Here is a 17272-nt window from a genome sequence, read left to right as displayed (position 1 = left end):
ATTGGGGGATGTATCCCAATAATTCCTCTTCCCAAAACAAGGCAAAGCCAGACGAAAGGGCAAATGACCATCGTTTGTCAAAAATTAAAACAAAATCCAACCTGCATATTGAAAAACAGCCACTCAGGAAAAAATAAAACTGCTCAGGTAAAAAATAAATAAATCATCAGACGCCGAAGCACAACAAGAATCAGTTGGGCACATTTCCCAAGATTATTTAGAAAACCTTTCCCGAGGAATCAGAACCAATCAGAATTTCTTTGGGAAAAAAGCTTAATGGTTGAAATGGATCTATAATATGTTGGTTTGTAGTATTATTGTCCTATTTACAGTATATTTTTGTGTTCATTATCTCTTTTTATGCATTGTTTGGTGTATATTTGCATATTTGTGGATCTTTTTGTTGATGTGATTGATAAACAGGGATACTTGTTGCCTATTCCACTGTATCCATGGGAAAGAATAACAAAAGCAGATAGGAGAATTTAATGCAAGGATGGGGAACCTGTGATGGTCCATTTGTGTCACGACTACAAGTCCCATCATTCCTAATCACTGGCCATGCTAGCTGGGGATGAGGGGAGTCCAACAGCATATTTGTGTACAGAAGAGAGCTCACACACACTCGCTTTATGGAGAATCAGCCACGCAAAGAATCGTGGTGATATTGTCTCCTATCCTCCATCACTTCTGAAGCCCTACATGCAAAACTCTGCTAGAAAACTGGCAGTAGCACCTAGCTGTTCAGAAGAGGTGGGAAGAACATCCCAACCCCACTCCTGGTTGAACAGGTGATCAGCATACCTGCAGCTTTCAAACAGGACTCAGCAACTGCAAGAATGCACAGTACTGTATGGTGGACGTCCTGCCATGTATCAGGCGACAGACACCAGACCTGAAATGAACTATTTGCTTCTTCACCTGGGGAAAGAAAGGGAATGGTGGGAAAGGGATTGTCAAACTGAGAGAGGAAGGGAAGAAGTGAACTTCAAATTTTAAAAAGAGTCCACTGAAAAGGCAACCACTGAATTTAAGGAGTGGAGAAAAGAAGAAGTGGGGTTTATGAACACATGTTTAAAGGTTTAATTGGGTGTTTTGTTAAGGGTTAAATTCTGTGTGCTTCCTTTTGCTCATAGGGAGAAGGCAAAATAGAAACCTAAATAGTAACAATTCAACTCAATCAATTTGCAAGTTCCTAATGTAACATCCCATTACAATGTTGTAATTAGCACCGCAGTTAATCAAGTAGGCAAAGCAAACATGGATCTTCATTTAAACAAACAAATGCTAGGCTTTTCAAAGTCTGTGCACTTTTTCCGTTCCTCTTTTCATTATACATTCCAATGCTCATTTCAAGGGGCTTCTTAGCTAACCGAAAAAAATGTAGAAAGGGAAGAAAGCAAACCTAGGTAGCCAAGTAACAGCATACATAAAAACCCGCTCTCTATGAGAATGAGGAAATGGTAATTAATAAAGCGGCCAGAAATAAAACTGTGGCATGAACTTTACAGTACTCTCCTTTTAGTCATTTTTGTTAACCATTTTCATCATTTATTGCCATATTTTAAAAGTACACTTTGCCCCAGGTATGAAGTACGCTATAATCCAGGCCACAAATAGATTTTTCTGAGAGCAGCAGGGCAACCACTAGAAGCACTAATCCTGCACATCCTATCCCCTGCAACTTCACTGATCTTCCACTTCCTTGGGTGTCACCTGCAGCGACTCCACAGCCTAAGATGAACAACTTCATTAAAGTCGCCCTCCACGCACCAGCGAGTTAGAGGACTTAGACACCAGACACCATCCCTCTGTGCCTTCCTTATTGTGAGATCAGAGCATTGTGTGAATACACATCACAAGTAACTCACAACTTGTGTATGGGGTACACTTCAGGGGTTGCATGTAAAGAAAAGATCGTGTATAGTCAAAACAACCCTGGAACTGCTTCCATGTAAACATCCCTACTTTTCTGAAGCTGGTGCGCCAGGTGGGCTTGAGCCGCCATGCAAAAGGGAGAGATTTTAAGCTCTCCGTCTTTCCTACCAGGCTCTGGGACATCCCCATGAGATCTCAAGAAAGCCTCCCAGAGCCTGGTAAGCAAGGTGGAGAGCTTAAAACCTCTTTCCGCACTGAAAGAGCTTTTAAGCTCTCTGCCTTGCATGCATTTAATTTGTGTGCCAGCCACCAAGCAGATAAATTAAGGTGAGCTTAATTTAAATGCACCTAAGTTGCAAGTTACCTGCGTGCTTATCACCACCTACCAAATGGAACACGAAAGCCAACGCTATCATTAATGTCAGGTATCGGTACAGCACCGACTCTGTCCGTTCAAACAACAAGCCAGCTTTTTCATTATGGGTCCCCGCGTCCTCACACGTCTGAGCTGAACGTATTTATAAAAATAAGCAATTAAGCAAAACTGAAAATTAAGCTGAAGCGTGTCAAGTTAGAATTCTCATTACATTGCCATGAGATCGTTTTGAGCAGGGATACAAACTGTGCTAGACCTTACCATTAGGCAATGTGAGGCAGGCAGCCTTAGGAGTCATATCTAGGGGGGCACAATGATAGCTGGGTTGTAAAACATTGGAGAAAGGGGGTGGGATGAAGGGAGAATGGACATTTGATTACTAGGACTGATTAAAAGGACTGAAAACTGGACTGACGATTATGGAACTTGCTGGAATGGAAGGGGTTAGCTGGGAATAGGGGAAGAGAAGGTATATTAGAGGATAGTCATATAGCGAATTAAAATTGGGAATGAAAAAATGGTTTAAAAGTTATGGAGGTTTTTGGAGGAAAAATTAGGCAAGGGAAGAAAATAGATTTTGAATAGGTTGAATTAAGATATGTTATGAAAATGATAATATTAAATTTAGAATGTTGTAAGAAGTCATAAGAAAAAGGATTAGTATATTTAAAATAAGGTTAGAAAAATTGGCAAAAAGAAAGGGGACAATGATAAGAAAACTGTTAAAGGAGAATTAAAAATGAAGACTGGGGAAGGGGGAGGTAGGAGAAGCCTTCAAAGTAATGTTTATGGATAATGAATGGATATGGTATTTTTCTTCTTCTTTTCTGTTTTTATTTTTCTGGTGTTTTTTTCTTTTTCCATTTTTTGCGGGGGGGGGGCAGGGTTTTTCTTTTTTATAAGATATGTATAGATCTTATACAGCACATCATTGATTAACTGGCTTACAAGCAGAAGCTACAACAAAAAGCTGTGTTCACACATTTGCCTGAACACAAAAATGCAAAATTCATAGACAGAGGGCAAGGCAAGGCAAGCCCTGACTCAAACATCCCAGTTTGCACCCTGCCGCCCGCTCGCCAACCTTTCCCCCCGTGTTGAGTGGGGAAAGACTGCAGGAGGCTTGGACCCTGCACACAGGCAACCCTGAAAAAGCAGGATCCCCATTTGCACGGAGGGTTCGTACAAGCACACTACAACATAGGGAAGGTCAAATAACAGGCAGGAGGACCCACAGGCACAGAGTGTGGTAGTGGGGCTTACAGGCACATTCCTGCCTTCATCCCATCCTCCAGTCCACGAATTTGGCTTCAGATGTTCTGACAAGTGCTGCTGTTCAGGATTTCAGCAACTCCACTTCAAAGTCGCTTCCAACAGTCAGTCAACATTCCACAGTCACGGAGCATGCTCAGTGGGCTGTGGGGGTGGGTCCCTCCTGCGAATTCCCCCCCTAATACTTTTTCTTTGGTATTTCTTCAAACCTTGGGAATCTTCCATGCCTGCAACAGCACTCAAAGCCTTAACTTCTGAAATAGGAAAATATTATATGTTTATTGGTGGCAGCAGATGGTGGCGGCAGCAGATCTCTTAACAGGAAATTATCTGTATGCTCATGAGATTATGATTTCCAGGATTCGCTGAGATAAGCCAGAGCAGTTAAAATAGCATCTGATTTAAGTTTGCAGTGTAAATCTGTCGATTTTGGCATTTTCTTTTGGGGAGTGCCTTTATGGTAGTGTAATTCATTAGGCATTATGGCAGCCCTTAAGGGACTGAAAGGCAGGCTAAATGTGTGAAAATAAATCAATAAAAGCAAGATATGGGGACTAGCAATGGCTGTGGGAACAAAAGTCTGCTGCCCCATGACCTACAAAGAGCCTTGTGGCACCTTAAAGACAAAAATAAAAAGTTTTTATTGTGGAACAAGCTTTTGCAGAACAGAGTTCCTTTTGTCCAATCCTGTACCTGATGACATGGATGCACCCACAAAGGTTCATGCCACAATAAATCTTTTAGTTGATAAGGTGCCACACAACTCTTTGGTGGGTTGTTGTTGCTGCTGCTGCTGTTGTTGTGTGGGTTTTTTTTACTGACAGACCTTCCTGCTATGGAATGGCCTCCATTCGCTTCTATAGAGTCCTTCCCCTACACGGCCATCTATTTTTGGTAGCAATAATAGTAAGCAAAGACAATAAATATTTTGGTTGGCTCTGAATCCATCTAGTGCAGATGAGTTTCACTGGATGGTTCTAATCAGGGCCGGCCCTGCCGTTGGGCAAAGCAAAGAAGAGGCTCAGTTCAGGTGGCAGGTTCAGAGCTACTACTGAAGGAAAGCAAATTCTATTTTTACAATCCCAGGGGATGTTCTGATAAATAGGCCACCTCTGTTAGCAAACCTGTATGGAGGAATAAAAACAGGACCTGAAAGGAATAGCAGGGGGTGGTGCTAGCCCAGAGCAAGGAAACAAGGTGTTCCCTTGTACCAACAGTGGGAGCACAGCATGGAGTCTGATGCTCTGGTGCTGTCTGTTCCAACTAATGGGAACTCAGCTGAGATTTAAATCCAGATACAGTATATACATTTGCTCAAATGGTCCCATTCAAAAGGTGAATTAATTAAAAAGTAATGTCCCAACCCCACAAGCACCTGAAATGCCACAAAGCAGCAAAGAAGCTTCCAGGTTCTCCAGCTTTCTCACAATTTTGTCACATTTTGGGTTGGTTCTAATAAGGAACTGCTTTACTGTGGATTTCCCCCCAACACACCACTATGGACCAACACAGATGCCTATGCTTTCTTTGAAATCGATATGTTGCTACAAAAGCTTAGAATATCATAAGAATGCTTTCATGCATTAAAATACATTTACAACTTTCTATAATAATAATAATTTATTATTTATACCCCGCCCATCTGGCTGGGTTTCCCCAGCCACTCTGGGCAGCTTCGAACAGAAAAATGAAATAAAATAATCTATTAAACATTAAAAGCCTCCCTAAACAGGGCTGCCTTCAGATGTCTTCTAAAAATCTGGTAGCTGTTTTTTTCTTTGACATCTGATGGGAGGGTGTTCAACAGGGTGGGCGCCTCTACCGAGAAGGCGCTCTGCCTAGTTCCCTGCAACTTGGCTTGTCGTAGCGAGGGAACCACCAGAAGGCCCTCGGTACTGGACCTCAGTGTCCCGGCAGAACGATGGGGTTGGAGGCGCTCCTTCAGGTATACTGGACCGAGGCCATTTAGGGCTCTAATCTAGACATTAATTATATTAATGCAGTGGGGGCCATAATTGCTGAATGGATCATTTTGACATTTAGTAATAAATACTGTAGTGTCAGAAAGACACACTTAAAAAAAAAAGTACTGCTGGGGTTGATTACAGCTGTCAAGAACGAAGCCTGCATGCAGGTTTGGCTGAAATACTATACAAAGAACAAATTCCAAAGTGATCTATTCAGCAATTTATATAGCACACCTGCCACTAGATAATGGGTTGCGAAGTCAGCAGAAATCAGATCCATTTGAAACGAACCACCATTTAATGACAATAGTATCCCAAGAAAACCTGTAATGAAAACGATATAAAGCATAATGATTCGTAGTGTCCTTTTGGTTAATTATTCTTTGAAGGACTTCAGCCCACAGAAGTTGCTTAGAATTAATCTACAAGAGAACTGCTTAGACCAACATCAACATGAAATCTGCCTTCATAAGCGTGATGACTAAGGAGCTGGTGATTTGAAAACTGATAGCTCTGACCTAGGGCTGTACTATAGTTTATGTTACAAACCTATGTCAGGATGAAGGAGAGAGCAAGAGCTGTATCAGCTTTTCTGTATGCGCTACTCAGGTGCAGGGCAGGGGGAAAATACAGAATTAAACTCATCATTAGGTGCCTCTGCAGTCACGGAAACCAAATTAGCCCACAGACCACCAGCTTTCGCAGCGTGCAAGGAAACTTCCTCATTTGGGTTTCTTCACTAATGCAAATGAGGTAAACGGGTTGGAGAGGAGCACAGAAGCCCAAACTTTTACCACAGGAAGGAGCAAAACAGCAAACTCTAGACATGCTATGCTTTGTGTTCACCACAGACAAAGCCATTCTACTCCTCTTCATGCAATCCATACTGCACGAGGGCGGGAGAGACCCTGCAATCATGCTGCCAGTCCCACAACCATCCACATGCAACCATAAACCTCTGCAACAGGGAACTCGTGGAAGCTCCTCCCATAATTTGGAAGAACAACACAAAACAATGCAATGCAGGGGTGTGCATGGGGAGGGGGAGCTCAGGCAAGCTGCATCTGCTGAAATTGCTCTTCAGCTCAGGTGTTAAAGCTGCTGGAGCCAAGCCCTGTTTTGCATCTGGCCACTCTACCTGCAACCCATTTCTGACCCCATCTATTTGCCTTTCTCATCCTGGCCAGCCTGCACCAGGCTCCAGCTACAGCTGAATAAGGCATTAAGAAGGAACTGTGGTCTAAACCACAGAGCCTAGGGCAGGCATCCCCAAACTTCGGCCCTCCAGATGTTTTGGACTACAATTCCCATCTTCCCCGACCACTGGTCTTGTTAGCTAGGGATCATGGGAGTTGTAGGCCAAAACATCTGGAGGGCCGCAGTTTGGGGATGCCTGGCCTAGGGCTTGCCGATCAGGTCGGTGGTTCGAATCCCCGTGATGGGGTGAGCTCCCGTTGTTCGGTCCCTGCTCCTGCCAACCTAGCAGTTCGAAAGAATGTGAAAGTGCAAGCAGATAAATAGGTACTGCTCTGGCAGGAAGGTAAATGGTGTTTCCATGTGCTGCTCTGGTTCACCAGAAGTGGCTTAGCCATGCTGGCCACATGATCTGGAAGCTGTATGCCAGCTCCCTTGACCAGTAAAGCGAGGCGAGTGTCGCAACCCCAGAGTTGTCCGCGATTGGACCTAGTAGTCAGCTTTTATATAACAACACAATCTGTTGTATACAGTGCTGGGGTTTGTCATTTTACTGATGTTTCAGTCTGTACAGTTTGGCGTAGTCTTTCCTTTACAGTTTGCATAAAATTGGAGAGTTGGACAGGACCACAAGAGTCATCTAGTCCAACCCCCTGAAAAGTGGGAATCTTCAACGCACTGAAGTCCTACTGTTAGAACTCTGCTGGCATTATAGGACATTGCTAGTGATTAAGGATGCTATAGGAAAATAAAACAGCAATAGAAGCAATCGCCTTCATTTCAGCTTCTCTGAAAGTATTGCAAAACAGACCCAATATTGATAGTGGATCCATTTTCCGTTGGTTTCTCTATTAGTATTTAGAATCAGATAATAACAACAGCAGCAGCAGCAGCAGCAGCAGCAGCATGGGAATTAACAGACAGGAGTGAAAATGTGATAGCCCAGCAGAAATGAAAAGTAGGATTTCCAACCTGGGGGATTTGATAGGGGTTGTGGGAGACGATTACTGCTAAAGATTTCGCTTTTCCATTTTTTATACTTCTGCAAATATAAAATGAAGACATCACAACATGCAATCAAGTCTTGATGTTGTTGTTTTCTTAAAATTAAGTAGAAGAGTTTTCAGGATGAAGCCAACAACAGCTTCCACCAAATAAAACTTTCTATTCAGACAACTATTCAATGTTCACTTCTTAGATCTATGAACTAGGGCTGGAGTTTAGTGCAATAAAAAAAAGCTACACGCCATACATTTAAAGTGTAGTCAGGGCTTTTTTCCAGCCAGAACTCACTGGGACTCAGTTCCGGCATGTCTCAGGTAGCCACCATTGCCATTCTAAGAGAACGAGGGAGGCATTTGTGGTGAGTTCCAGCACCTCTTTCTCTAGAAAAATAGCACTGGGTGTAAAGCCATTGTGTCAACACACAGAAGTTTCACTTTGGTTTACTATGGATTAAACCATCTGGGAAACCGAATACTGTACCCGATTCTGTAACCGATTCTGTACTCATAGCTGCTGGTGCAGTTTAGGACCATACTCAACCAAAAAGTGCAAACTTAGGGGTGCAAAAAAAACCTCCACTCTTATTGTGAATGCAAAAGACGGTCAAAAGTGTGTTAACTATATATGAGGTTTTTTGTTTTTTTACTTTGGTTCCAATTCCCATGTACAAGATACCTGCCTATAGCATCCCTTCTAAATAAACCAATACTATACTTGTGCATTCTGAACTCAAGTACAAAGTTATCTCATAGGAAATGACTCTATGATTCCTGGTAATCGGTCTCCATGCAGAGAGAGCGGGGCAGTTGTCAAGCTGAGCTGAAGAGTGTCATGCTGAGCTTAGCCACTACATTTTTTTTTAAAATGTACTGTCTGCAGTGAGCTAAAGTGCCCAAAAGCAAGTGTCTGTAGCCTCATTTTCAAGGTTTGACAGGTTGTTGGGATACTTACAAAATGAGCTTTAAAGTACAGTATGTTTCTTTTTCAATTTCCACTTCAATGTCATTTGTGCTAGATAAAAGCACAGTGCAGCTTGGTAACAATGCAAAGATTCAGGACTACCTGGCAGGGGAGCAACTGGGGCAGTTTTGCTTAACATTTTCATAAAAGGAAAAAAAAACAGTATTTTACAATGTAAGATGACACGGAATTTCAAAATATAATTGTGACAAAGTGGGACATTTTCCTGACAACAATGGAGTAAATATTTTACACATTTGTGTGTGAAACAGGATATGTGATAGCTTGAGGCTTTTGTGGCTGCTCAAAGGAATGGTATGCATTTAAGAACAGGAAACATGAATTATTTTTGCTGCTTTGGTCTAACTTAAGCTGGCTGTAAAATGTTTCCTTGGGAGGTTGAAGGGAGGGGATCTGATTATCAGAATGTTTGACTCCCAAGGCGTACGGGAGCTGAGGTACGACTGTAGTTTGTGAGAAGAGAAGGAAGAGGGGAAGCTACAAGGGTGAATTCTGTGGCAGAGCAAGTGGCCTGTCCTTGACACAGGAGTTCCAACTACTGGGTGAGTGAACCCCACGTAACATTTCCAAGCAAGGTGTCACCGGATAATAATTTTCTGTGGCAACTGCTATAGGGGAAGACATAGGAGTGGTGTGAGAACAGGCCTTGGGGAGGAATCCTTCCTGAGTGAATAGTGAAGAAGACCAGCAGCAGACCACGATCAGAAGACCTGTGAGACTGAGCCCCCCCAGATTCTAGCAGAAAGGAAGCTCTTCCCAAAGGAGGCAGGAATTTGGAAGAGGGAATCAGGAGATGCACAACCCAATCCCTATTCCTTTATCCCCTTGCAAGAAAGGATGAAGCACATCTATCATGCTGCTTGATCCCTGGACTTGAAGGAGCCGTGGACAATAATTCTCAGATGCATTAATTCTCACATATGGCCCCCAGCTTTGTACACACATGCACGGATCCTTTTAGGCAGCGGCGGAAGGTCCCAGGTCCCATAAGCCCTCTGGGTGGCCCTGCAAAGCTGAGCAGGGGGCAGGGGCACCACACCCAGGGCACTTTTTGTCCCAGGGCTGGCCCGGAGGGAAGCGCCTCGGAACTGCCATTGGCTCTACTTCACATCTTCCTCACAAAGTTGGGGAGAGGTTTGGGAAAGTCTGTAACTAGTTCAAGAGGATTGTTTCCCTTCGCAATGCTTTTATTTTAGTTACTTTCCTTTTTTTTCATCAAATTTATGCACCGCATGTAGGGGGGGAAAACACAAGGCGGTTTACAAAAAAGATCAAACGACAAATTTGCAACCATAGTTTAAAACATACAAAATTTAAAATACTGTACAAAACTTAAAATCCACACCAACTTTCTAAGCATCTGAGTAGGCTTGTCTAAACAAGAACGTTTTGGCAGGCACTGAAAAGAATACAAGGAAGGTACCTGCTTGATCTCAATATGCAGGGAGTTCCAGTGTGCAGGTGCTTCCACACAAAAAGATCCAGTTCTTTTTGTAAATGTGGAATGCGTATTATGTGCCAATTCTACGTACTACAGCAGTTGAGTGGGCACATGTGAAGTACCATGCATGAACTAGTGGGATCAGGCTTTCCTGATCCAGGAATGTCTGTGGCTGTCAAACCAGTTGCACTTGATAAAAGGTATTTTTATTCACTGAGGCTCTCTGAACCTCCAGTGGCAGCACTGGGTCCAGAAGCACCCCAAACTGCAAACCTGTTCCTTCAGGGGGAGGGTAACCCCAATCCAGGGTAGGCAAATGACCAGTTTCTTGGACATGGGAACTACTCACCCCCAGTGCCTCTGTCTTGCCAGCACTGAAGCTTCACTTATTTTTCCTCACTCACTTAACCACTGTGTCCAGGCAATGGCCCAGGGACTTCACGGCCCTTCCTGATTCAGATGTTGTGGAGAAATAGAGCTGTGTGTCATCAGCATACTGATAGCACCTCACCCTGGATCTCCTAATGACTTCTCCCAGCAGCCTCATGTAGATATTAAATAGCACTACAGAAAAAATAACACAGCTGCCAGGGGGCCAAAAGGCATTCTCCCAAAGCTACTCTCCGGACTCGGTCCTGAAGGTAGGACTGAAACCACTTTAATACTGTGCCCCCAATTCCCACCCCCCAGAGCCAGTCCAGGATACCATGGTCAATGCCCAATGGTATCAAACGCTGGCAAGATATCAAGAAGAAGGAGCAAGGTCACACTCCTCTTGTCATCCATCAGGGCGACCAAGGGCGGCGGAGTTTGGTGGCCAGGCCTGAACTAAGATTGGAATGGATCTAAATAATCAGTGTCCTCCAAGAATGCTTGTAGCAGTCCCACCATGACCCTCTCCACCATCTTCCCCCCAAAAAAGGGGGTGTTTGCAGCTGGTCAATAGTTGTTCCAATCCAAAGGGTTTGCTGGGCTGACTAGTATGCAGGGTCCAGCATGGAGCCCGATTGTGTACCCAAAGACAAGTGGGAAGTGCTCAAAATATGGATCTGATAGACAAGTGGACAGCTACTGAGTCCCCATCACTTCTCTAAAGGTTTACGGGAAGAGGTTTCCACTGCCCTCTATTTCAGATTGCCAGGGCTTAATTTCAGCCGGAATTTACAGGAACTGAGTTCCGACATCTTTTTAGCATTGTGGCACAGCATTCCAGAGGCTGCAGGCATAAGAATAGAAGCATCCCTAAACATTTTGTGAATCTTTGTACTTTTGTCCATTTACTGCATTTATTTTTCCTGATTTGAACTACAAAATGAGTCAAAATGACAGTACCCCCCAAAAAAATTAAGGAAAAAAGCACTGTGCTCCCCTCTAAAAAGCTCAACAACTTTGGCTGGGTGCTCCCCTAAAGAAAGGTCCCTAAAAACCATTTCCAGCATCCTTTTTTCCTAAAAAAACAAACGCCCTGGCTATTGCTCTCACTGCTCTTATTCCAATGCTATTACTGCCCTCTGTATTAATATTGAAGGGTCAACTTTGGGAGAAATTCCATGATTTATACTGGGCAAAATCCTTGCCTTTTGAAGTTTTACTCAAGAACAGATGACAGTGCCTTTCTTTTGAATTCAAGCAGAAATCCCAGGCACAATTTCACATATACAAGTCCTATTAAAGTCAAGTAAAATTATCTGCTCCAAACTATGTCCAGAACAGCAGCCTTAAACATACTGACAAACAATACCAGCAACATATTAAAAATCCAAATGTGTCTCCCTCAAGTTTCATAATATTTTTATAATTCACACCTTTCCCTGCCTAGCAACAAGAGATGCCAAATCCTTCTACTTGAAAACAAAATATCTGGAGCAGAACCCATGACAGAAAAATCTCTGCTCATGTTGTTCTTTTATCATGGAATCTGCAAGTTAAATGAACACACTCTCCATTATATAACTTCTATCTATTCTGGAACGAATGCCACAGAGAAAACATATACAGATACTTGATGAAATATTAAAGGTGCAATCAAACCGGCAGCTCTCCTGTGCAAGCCCTACTCAAAAGGATTGTGAAATATGCAACTGTTCCTGCTTCTCAGTGGATTGTGCCCACTGCTAAGAATAAAATAAAGAAACCATTAATTGCCTTTCCACACACAACGTTGCACAGTGCAAACTCAAGAGGAGCACAAGATGTCACAACAGATGGCGAGAATATAAGGATCTTCAAGGAAAAAAACAGCAGTATTGATTGCTAACATTATTATCTCAGCGGGCTGCTCTTTTCTACAGAGAAATGACGAACAAATGAAAACAGCATTCTGCAAATGAAAAGCAGGAGGAGTGACTGAGAGGCCAAACCTGATGCACTGGAAGTTGTTCCATCGCCAAGTCATCTCTACATGATACCGCTGAGATCCAAGTTCATTCAGTCTTGCTCCTGTTTGAATCTGCTTCCTCAACAACCTCAAGACCCCAATCTACAGGCAAACCGGGAAAACTTTTCAAGTTTGCCTCTGCAAAGTTTTCTACCCAAGATTTATATTGCCCACGTCTGGAAACTGAGCCCTCCAGTTAATTACCATTTCAGAAACAAAAACATGACCCAACCTCGTTACCATTTCGCCACCCCAAGAACAAAATCTTAATAAGCTAGAGGCAATTGGGAGAAACTAACCTAATCAAAAACGGGAAAAAAATCAATCCCGAGGCACCAGTTGCTTGATCGTTTCGCGTTGAAAGAACGCTCCAAGGAAATCCCCCATCTATTATTTGCAGTAAACATTACAAAACATTACCACACGTTTTGCATGTTGGGTTTCTCTGTCGCTTAAGGGAAATGCCAGGATCTTGAAAACGCCAGGACCTTAGCGATTTCCCAGTTCAAAAGTATGGGACTGGCTTGGAGATGGGAGAGGGCGCGTCAAAGCTTCGGAGATGAATTCGAATCCGTCTCGCAATTGGAAGTGGCGCTGCAGGAGCGATGGGAAGGGCAGGCTGGCACACATGGAAGTCCATCCATCCGTGCGCGCCTACGAAGCTGCGCGCGGAGAGAGCGCCCTCCGCTCTGCCCGCTCCCCCCCCCCAAGCTTCAATCAGATGAGTAAGCGGGCCGTGCGCGCGTGCAAGGACGGATCCACCGGAGTCGCTGCCTTTACTCACTTGAGAGCGCTCCTGGCACCACGTCCGACGCCACCGCCGGTACTGCTGGCCGCGGCCCAAAGCAGCCGTACGCGCGCCTCTCTCGCTCTCCCGCTGCCGCCTTTGTTACCGCCCCAAAATCGCGGCGTTTAAATGCCTCCCGCCCAGCCGCGGCCGCCGGGCCGCCACGCACTTCTGCACAAAGGCTTGGCCTCGCCAGCGACGAGCTGCTGCCCGCGGGAACGAAAGCGTGACCCCCATCGCATCAATCAAACGCGAGCCCAGCGAGGAGAGAGAGAGGGGAGGGCGGGTGGGAAGGAGGGAGGGAGGGGAGGCAGGATTATGCAAAAACAAGAGAGCCCCGAGGGCAGAGCCTCGTCCGAGGCAGACAGGGGAGGGGATGAATGGGAAAGGATCCCTCGGCGCAAAAAGAGAGAGAGAGAGAAAGAGAGAACAAACCAGGATCCGCGACGCGCCTCGTTGCGCGGCAGCTGCCTCCGCGCCCCAGTTGCGCGCAGGCTTTGTGCCGCGTCTCTGCGCCCCCTGGGTGGAGAGGGCCTGGGGACCACGACCCCCTCGCCCCTGCCGTCCAGCCTCACATCCTCCCGCCCTTGGTTCCCACGCCCTCCCTGCCCAAAGCTTTCACCCCGCTAGCCTCCGGAGCCCGTTCCCACGTGGGGATGGATGGAGTCGCTGGCTCGTCGTCCGACCGAAGGGGGCGCAAAGGCTGCAGCGGAGAGGGAGAGGCTGAGGAAGCGCGCCCCTGTTGCGGGTGGCCGCTTGCTGGGGGTGGGTGGCGGGCTCGTGTGAAGGACTTGGAGAGAAGGCGAGGGAGCACTGGCCACCCGGCTCCTTTGGCGCATCGGAGCGCGGACTGGATCCAGCAGAAGCAGCTCTTGTCTCTTCTGGCCGCGCCAAACCGTGGCGCACGCACACGCTGCCGAGGCTGTTGGCGGAAGCGGCTACTGTGGCAGCAGCCCAGCCTTTGTCTGAAATTTCCCGTCAGAGAGGCCGTAAGATGGTCTGCAAGATGCCGCGACCCCCCAAAGGAAGCTGGGTGGGCGGAGAGGCGCATAGGGTAGTAGAAAACAAAGGCTTAGTTGGAGCGCCAGCTTACCCAAAGGGGGAAAAGAGAGCACCTTTGAGCACATGCAAAGTGCACTCCCTTCCTGGCATAGCTACACGCAGAATGGAGCTTTCAAGTCCGAGGCTTTTCAGGCACCTGTCATTTTCGAATAGAAACACTGGTGGGAAGGGGGGGGGGGTGTCTGCTCTGAAGGTTGTTTGAGTTCGAAGCACACCTAAAGCAGGTGTTTCCCACAGGCTACCCATCCAATACTACGCATACAAGCCAGGACTCAGGAGCATACATAAATCCACAATTTCCTGCAATACTACACAAGCATTTTCACAGTCCATACTAGTGCTTGTAGCCTAACACAAGAAAGAATAACCAGCCATTGAATGCAGCTGACTGAGGTAGAGAAAATCAGGGGTTGTCTCTCCCTGTACCTTGCAGGTTTGGGGGAGGAGGGGTTAGGCCTACTGTGCAGCTTCTGAGCTTGACTCAAGAAGGGCAGGAGCACTATTTGAATAGGAAAGCTACAAAGGTACTCTTAAAAGTATGCAACATAAACCTTGCTTGACTTTTTTTTTTCCAGATTCTAACATTTGCTCTCCTCTGGTCAACCCAGGGCTAATTCTGTTCTGTCTTAAAAAAAAAGATTATTGATATAGAGACACACGTTTCCAAGAAGGTAGGTTGGCCATTTTGAATTATTATGGCACCCTGAGGAGGAAGCAAAGAGTTGTAAGTCTGCCTCAGGCCTATTCATTACCAGTTAGGGCACAGAGTGTTAGAACATGTAGCTGGATCCTTTCCTCCCCCACCAGGCCCTTTCCTCCTCCCAACCTCCTTGCTTGCTTCTTTCTTTATTTCCTCATCTAACCTAGTATTCCCCAGAAGAGGCCAATGTTGTGACTTGTGTACAATACTCAGGGAAAGTCAGGAGGAGGAGGGGGCACTGCTTGCTTGCAAACACCAGCAGGGGAACAAAACAACACATTGTGCAAGGCCCATTCTCTCAGAAAAGTTGCATTAGCTTGCTGCCCTGAGTTTTGGTTTTGGTTTGCTGTTCTACAGTATACCCCAAAGCAGGGTTGTTGTTGTTTGGGGGGGGGGGGAAAGAGAGATTTCTTCAAGCTGTGTCTTAACTGCCCACACTGTTGTCATTTAGGAGTTTTCTTTTAAATGCCTTTTCATTTGCATCAGCTTATTTGTCAACAATAAATGAACACATAATACAAGAAAGCTGGACCATAAAGAAGGCTGATCGCCGAAGAATTGATGCTTTTGAATTATGGTGCGGGAGGAGACTCTTGAGAGTCCCATGGACTGCAAGAAGATCAAACCTATCCATTCTGAAGGAAATCAGCCCTGTGTGCTCACTGGAAGGACAGATCCTGAAGCTGAGGCTCCAATACTTTGGCCACCTCATGAGAAGAGAAGAATCCTTGGAAAAGACCCTGATGTTGGGAAAGATTGAGGGCACTAGGAGAAGGGGATGACAGAGGACGAGATGGTTGGACAGTGTTCTCGAAGCTACAAACATGAGTCTGACCAAACTGCGGGAGGCAGTGGAAGACAGGAGTGCCTGGCGTGTTCTGATCCATGGGGTCACGAAGAGTCGGACACAACTAAATGACTAAACAACAACAATACAAGGAAGAAACAAATTGAAATAATTTTCGGGTGCAAAATTATTTTAATGGGATAACATCACCTAAGCAGCTATAGGATATGGTGGATATTGCACCGGTATAGTGGAAGATGTGTCACATTCTATGATGTATTGGAATATAAGATTTCTCTGCCCAGCTGGAGATGTTTGACCACAGAAAACTATAGAGCTGGTGTTCAGTATTTTGAAATAGGAGGTGTTTGTCCATGGTTTTCAAAGAGGTCATCTGCTCTAAAAGAAAATACTGGTTCTTAAAAGAAGGCCTGTCCTGATGAGAGGAGAGCATCCTAAGCAAATGTAAACTTCTGCCAAGTAGAAGTTCTCCTTCTGCTGCCATGTTTCCCAGCACAGAAAGCTAGCTGTCCAGTTACATTACATTAGGGGGAAAATAAGACAGTACCCTAACTGAAAGTATCATAATTGACTGGCATGTGCTCAAGGTTGCCTTAAATAACAGAAGTAACTACTGTACACTACACGATATGACTATAGGATATATAAAAGCATGAGAAAGTCATTTGAGTAATTAAAATACATATACTGTATACATAATACCTGCTTGAACTAAATTTCATACAGAAAATATACACACTTTAGCTTTTCAAATAGTCATTTAGAATTTAGGAGCACTGTATACTGAAGACAGGGGGTGCGGGGGGTGCTGTGAGTTAAACCACAGAGCCTAGGGCTTGCCAATCAGAAGGTCGGCGGTTCGAATCCCCGCGATGGGGTGAGCTCCTGTTGCTCGGTTCCAGCTCCTGCCAACCTAGCAGTTCGAAAGCACGTCAAAGTGCAAGTAGATAAATAGGAACTGCTACAGCGGGAAGGTAAACGGTGTTTCCGTGCGCTGCTCTGGTTCGCCAGAAGCGGCTTTGTCATGCTGGCCACATGACCTGGAAGCTTTACGCTGGCTCCCTCGGCCAATAACGCAAGATGAGCACCGCAACCCCAGAGTCGGTCACGACTGGACCTAATGGTCAGGGGTCCCTTTACCTTTACCTTCACCCCACTTATGCAATTTTCGCTTATGGGCACGGGAGGTTTATATAGCAGAGATTTAATAATTACATTCTTGATCCAAAGAGGTCATTAAAGATAAAGGTAAAGGGATCCCTGACCATTAGGGACTCTGACCACAGAAATGACTGGACCTAATGGTCAGGGGTCCCTTTACCTTTTTATACTGAAGACAGTCAATTCCCTAAACTGAAGATCTCATCAAAACTTACTAAAATGACTATTCAACCCCTGATGTATTATCTTCAGAAAAGGGACAT

The 17272-nt window shown here is 45.1% G+C and overlaps 1 protein-coding gene across 14 annotated transcripts in view; it reads right to left on the bottom strand.

The window, feature by feature from the left end:
• The window catches only part of ST6GAL1 (ST6 beta-galactoside alpha-2,6-sialyltransferase 1), a 79576-nt gene extending 64613 nt beyond the window's left edge, over positions 1 to 14963 (bottom strand). For 2 of the 14 annotated variants that reach the window (XR_015950268.1, XM_088670800.1), the window contains exon 1: positions 13714 to 14963. The gene's annotated coding sequence lies outside the window, so the exon portion shown is untranslated. Of the gene's footprint in view, positions 1 to 10463; positions 12409 to 12474; positions 13183 to 13275; positions 13550 to 13713 lie in introns of those variants that run through there. The other 12 variants (XR_015950271.1, XM_088670805.1, XR_015950265.1 and 9 more) reach the window with 8 other exon arrangements.
• Between the last annotated feature and the right edge of the window lie 2309 nt (positions 14964 to 17272).

This window comes from Zootoca vivipara, chromosome 5 (genome assembly GCF_965207765.1).
Source record: "Zootoca vivipara chromosome 5, rZooViv2.hap1.1, whole genome shotgun sequence".
NCBI lineage: Eukaryota > Metazoa > Chordata > Lepidosauria > Squamata > Lacertidae > Zootoca > Zootoca vivipara.
Note: the sequence above shows the minus strand (reverse complement) of the source record. Positions and strands in the feature narration are given on the sequence as shown.